The following is a 6425-nucleotide window of genomic DNA, read 5'->3' on the forward strand; positions in this document are numbered from 1 at the left end:
CTTCTTAACTTTTATTAAAGAAACATTTATGCGAAAAATTAAAATAAAGGTTATTTATTGGCATATATGGCTCCATGAAGGACCTTTAACATCCATGCAACCTTTCCATTTCACAAAAGGTTATTTATAGTGTAAAAAGATTCTTTAGATGTTAAAACTGTTTCTGCACACTAAGAAAAAAAATGGTTCTTTCAAAAATGTTCACTGAAAGGAGCCAAAATGGTTCTGCATGGCATCACATGTTTTGGAACCTTCATTTTTAAGAGTGTATAAGGAGAAATATCTTAAATGATGATTGCATAATACTTTCATGTTTAACAGGTTATTTAAAAAAAATTCTAGGGATAAAGTATGTTTACGATCTGTTTAATTCATAAAATTAAATATATGTATATAATAAAAACATTTAAACTATCATTTGAACTAAATCCTAAAACCCATGTCAGAACCCTTTAAGATTCTATATAGAACCATTTATTTTTGCAACTGTATCTATTTCTGAATGTTGAGTAGATATATACAGTGAGACCAAATGGGTCACTGAAAAAAACAAGAAATAAAATTGACTTAATTTTTCTTTTGCAAGTTTTTGCACAAAGGTTTTTAAAGTCAATTTCACATACGTAAACTCTACTTACTTAGGTAGTAATAAGTCACTGCCACTAAAGGTTGTTGAGTAACTTCTACTATATTATTGAAGTTTCCATAGAAATACTCAAATACTCTTTGTATAGAAATACTAGAAATACTCTTTTTACTCAAACAATATAAGACCAAATTAAACCATACTTTTAGAGTTCATGCTTTATTTAGAACAATCTAAATTAAAAATACTGTACATCATTACAGCTGCACTTGAACACATTAATACTTGGTACAGTACACAATGACAGTTACATTCGATGGATCGGTTTTGAGTATATGAATGTGTCATTTTGAGAAGAAAATGAACTTCAAATGTCACAAAATGGCAAGTTACTAAACCTAACAACAAAAGCAATGATAAAACAGTGTAAACACATCTGGAAAACTGCGAAAAAAATCAACCTTATTAAGTATTCATGATCATGCACTGAGGCAATGATCATGAATAATCATCCTTATTAATTATTCATTATCATTACCCCAGTGCATGATGGGAACAGTATCAGAAAAGTTGAGTAGTTTTACTTAATTTTAAAACGTTGATATTTATGCTTTAATTTCTACAAGCTTGAATTGATCACTAATATAGAATTGTTTTTTGAAATCTTGCCTGAACAAAATTTTCAGGTAGAATGTAGGTAGGTTCATGTAGAAATTACATTCGTTTTTTTATTTAGAATTTACTTCACCACAGAATCATTTTTATCAGTTCCAGAATCCAGAATCCAGAATCGGTCTGTCTTCGCCAGCCAAAGATGGTCAGCGCAGACCACAACGATCTGCCCAGGTCTGTCGGTCCTGGGCGAGCCCCATCCAATTGTGTCCCAGATCTTGTGTCCCGATGTGACTTCGCGCGTCCATCTTTCGTCCGTCCGCCGCATCAGGTGCCCGGCCCAGCGCTTTTTGGCCTTGTTGGCCAAGTCCACCGCGTCGGCCACCCTGGTCATGGCCCGCAGCTGCTCGTTGCGGACGTGGTCGATCTGTTTAACCCCGATCATGCGGCGCTCGATTGCGCGTTCAGTCGCGGCCAGCTTTTGCCGGTCGGCCGCCGTCGTTGTCCAGGTCTCAGACCCGTAAAGCATGGCCGGCAGGATGGTACTGTTGAATAGGGCGGCCCTGATGTCCGGGTCAATGGCTCTGTTGGTGGCCGTCTCGGCAATTGAGCCAAAGCTGACCCAGGCGGCTCGGCGTCGTCGTGCCAGTTCTCGACCAATCCTGTGGTCGGTGGTTAGCTCCTGGCCCAAGTAGATATAGCTATCGACTTGCTGGAGCTGGTGCTGGCCGACGTGAAGGGTGGGGTCTGCCAGCTGGTCGTTGCGCATCCACTTGGTTTTGGCCAGATTGATTTTGAGGCCGATCCGAGCGCCAGCCTGGTTGAGCTGGTCGAGCCGCTGCTGTACATCGACTGCCGAACAGCCTATTAGCACGATGTCATCGGCAAAGCGCAGGTGATTGAGCCAGCGGCCGTTTATCAGTTCACATGCACAAAATATGGAAATTAAACACATTTTCCTTGTTAATTTAAAAAAAAACTTTTCCCTTTCATTTTTTTAACTTCCCAGTGAAAATATTTTATATTCATATTTATGTGTTTGTTTTACACATTAGCATTGACTTTTTTGACTGAAAGGATAATGTTATTATTATTATTATTATTAATTTTCCTTGAATGCAAAATAAACAAACTGCCAAGTGAACACCCCGAGAACAACAACTGAAAGTATTTTATTTATTAAAGTAGTTTATTGTACTTTTTATGGTGATAATCTACTCTGCATAATGATACCTGAATGAAATTGTCATGGATTCAATTTTTAATGATGGATTGTCACTTAGTCATTATTGCTGTATATAAAAAAGTATGTCATATACTGAAAACTACAAGATATTGAGATATCAAGATTTCTGGATATTATTACAATATAATCAAGCCAATATGAGATGTTTATAGATCTTGGTGAACAGAAAAAACCCATATGAAATTAATTAATTAATTAATTTTGAAAATAAAAATGCATTTATAATGTTTTAGATAACTCCATAACTGCATCATGTGTATAGAGAGAGAACTAGTTTTTTGCGTGAATGAAAAAACTGTCCATATCGTGATGTTCCCAGTATGGACCTGTTTGTTCCCAAGTGTCAAACTTTCTATTCAATAAACCCTCCATGCCCATTACAGTCGGCTTGAGTGTTTCTCTCTGGATGCTGCACTAAAATATGTTTGCTGTGTTGTCCTGAAACTGAACTTCTGCTTGTGTCTTGGATGAATTATAAAGCGATTTCAGTGGTAAACGGAGAATAACTCCTCTACTGAGCACTTCTGCTGTCTCCTTTAGTTTCTCTACTGCAGTCAACATTATCTAGACTGTCTGAATGCTTCAGGTCTCACACATATTCCTCTCAGAGGATTTCATAATGAGAACAAGTCTCAAAGCTGGAAAAGCGCATGTTCGCACTCTTTCTCAGCAGATGTCGTGTGTCTGATCACTTTCTAACCTCAGATTTCAGAACCTTTTATTTTAAATTAATGCTATTATTCAGCAAGAACGCATTAAATTGATCAAAAATGACATTAAAGACTTCCATTTCAAATAAACGCTGTTCTTTTGAACTTTCTATTCATCAAAGAATAAATGTATCACAATTTCCAGGAAAAATATTAAGCAGCTGTTTACTTAACTGTTTTCAACTTTGATAGTATTTAGAAATGTTTCTTGAGCAATGTAATATCAAAACATAAATGATGATGAAAATTCAGCTTTGCGTCACAGGAATAAATTACATTTTAAAATATATTTAAATAGAAAACTATTTAAAATTTTAAATTGTAATGATATTTCACAATATTACTGTTTTTACAGTAGGCTATATCAAATAAATGCATTCTGTGTGAGCATTAGAGGCTTTAGACGAAAACATTAAAATCTTTCCAACAGAAATATCAACATAAGTATTAGTGTAGTGATTGATTGCTGTTTGCATAGATGCACTGAACAAAATATATTAGGGTTTAATTTAAATTATGGATCTGGCTGGGGATACTTATGACGAGGTCCTGATTTATGCTAAATGGGATGCTGTATTTGTATTTTATGGACAAGAGAGATGCAGTACCAGGTCAACACAGGTTCGGTAGCAGTGAATACATAAAAGAGCAGCGCGCTTTCACTGCACACCTGCAGGAGTGCTTCGACTATAATAGACTGCCCGTTTATTTTATGTTTTTTAATTTACACCCTTTCAAAAGACCTAAACTCCCCCAAACTGTGCGGACACTGTTTCCGTTAGCCAGTATCTACCTATTTTTTCATTTATAAGATACTTCGATGTAGATTGAATGCTCACAACAAGAATATGATCTAGCTATGTGTCTAATAGGCCTTTTATACAAAGCCTGAAGGTGCATTTTCCTGTGTTGTGCCATACTTACATATGAAATACTGTGTTTGATATCGCGAATAAATAAATAATATTATTTTGCATATGTTCAGGGCTGTTATGGCAACTGTCCTGAGGTGTTTTTGATTTTTAAAGGTACACTATGTAACTTTTGACCCTATAGCGGCTAGAAAAAAGATTATTGTTTTTGGTTTGGCTCTGTGTGACAGTATGGAATATATTACCCCTCACAACTGTTAGAGAGCTACATATGGCAGTTTATCTGTCCAATAAAGTAAAATACTCACCTGTTGAATAATGAAAATGCAATCTCCGCATTGCATTTACAACATTTCACCTTTAAGGCAGTTTGTTCTTAATAGGCTATCTATTTCATTAAAACTTTACAGAAATTATCTTCCATTTAATGTTTTTTTTAACATGTGAGTAGGTGTGCAATTTTGTATTCCACAATCATTTAACTCGTAATTTCTTTACAGGAGTATTATATTGTTTCATTGACTGTGACATATCTGCTGTGCTGTGTGTATGCTGACAAGCGCTTCGGGGAAGATGTCACGCGATATATTTACAATACAACCTCCCACCATCGGAACACCGGCAATATTGGATACAAATTCAGAAATATATCTCATTTTATGATGCCGTGGATTCAAAAAAGAAGATCAAAGAAACTAACCCTCAGAGTCTTCGCGTGTGCCGTTGCTGGCCTCCGTCTTTTGTTTCTGTATGCAAATGCCTTTGATTAAAGCCATAACCCATGCGAGCTCTACTCAATTACATCAGCTAATATACAAGGTACTTTGCACCCTGCATCTAATTCTCCCTGTTTATCTCGTCTATGCGCAGCTATGACTCGAAAATCTTCACTTTTGACTGAATAAATTATGAACAGGGGTTTTGGCTTTAGAGACAAGACGTCTCTATAATTTACTGCATTCGAGCTTCACAGAATAGCTACAAGCATGATAGATAGGGATGTGGATTTTTTTCTAAGCGTGCCAAAGGTCTGGATTTCCCAGGGGAGAGGGAGAGATGATATGATCAATTAATACTTGGTTCGTGTTGCAGTTTGGAACATTAAACAACAGTGTATGTTGGTAGTATATGGTGACAAATATTCAGACAGGGCTACGCAATTATCACTTATTTATTCATGAGACTCATCATGCTATATTTAATTAAAAGACATCTATCAATGCTTTTCAGAGCTTGTCTGACAGTATCATATAGCTCAGTCAGATATCTCATAATATGTCAAGTCCAACTGCCAAACAGGAAGTTACAAGGGGTAAACTGAATTCAATTACAATTCAACCAGACATTCACAAAGGCCATGTTACATTCACCCACACCACGGGTAGGCTACTGTATGTGATAAACGCAACAAACTAATTTGATTCAATACAAATCATCTTAAACGCTAGAAATGTGAGAAAATGAAAGACAGACTGTAATAGTGATGCATGCATATGTGAACACAAAAAGATAGTTACAATGATAATAAAGCAGATGTTTTGTTACTACTAAATCAAGCCCAAAACAACAATGCAACTTTTGAAGTACAGATAAATGCCTAAACCAATTATGATTTAAGGTATTATAGGTATAAAAAACGGTTTTGATTTTTTTTAAACCAATGTCAATCATTACAGAAACTCTATTATTTTGGCAGATATAGAGGACAGAAATGTGCATTTTTGAGAGTTATACTTCTACCTGTACACTCCGTCTCAAATGAAAATTTAAAGCCACATTACTGATCCTTCTCAAGCCACTGCTTCCTCTGCCTGGTTTTGACAGGCTAAAATGTGGCCCATTCCTTGTTCTGCTTGAGTGGATGATAAATCAAAGCCTTTTTTAACATTCTGCAGCTATGAAAAAACTCCAACCGCCCCATGATGGTCCCGTTACCACATCCCAGGTGCAATCCTTCTGAAACTCAGAGCACCTGTACCAAACACTAGTTTACAGTTTCACAATTCCCTCATGACACATATGATCCATGAATGAAGGGTCTCTGAGAGTTGCACAACATTCTGTCTGATTTCAAGTGAAAGGAGACTTTTATTCAAACTATATGGCAATAGGCATTATTCAGATATAATTAAAAATACATTAATAATATTGCAAGATATTGCAGGGATTTAACTAGATTTGGCATTATACCGTTTCTTGTTGCTATATTGGACTGACAGATTTCACATGACTGGAAGGCAACACACGCACACACATTGTGTTTTCATGTTTTCTGGTGACTTTCCAAAGACACAATGATTTTTATATTGTACAAATATTGTATCCCCGACTAACCCTACCCATCACAGAAAACATTCTGCAGTTTTACATTTTTAAAAAACATAACTTAGTCTTATTTA

The sequence above is a fragment of the Siphateles boraxobius genome, unplaced genomic scaffold (assembly GCF_051911475.1).
Source record: "Siphateles boraxobius isolate OS27281-9 unplaced genomic scaffold, OSU_SipBor_1 8, whole genome shotgun sequence".
NCBI lineage: Eukaryota > Metazoa > Chordata > Actinopteri > Cypriniformes > Leuciscidae > Siphateles > Siphateles boraxobius.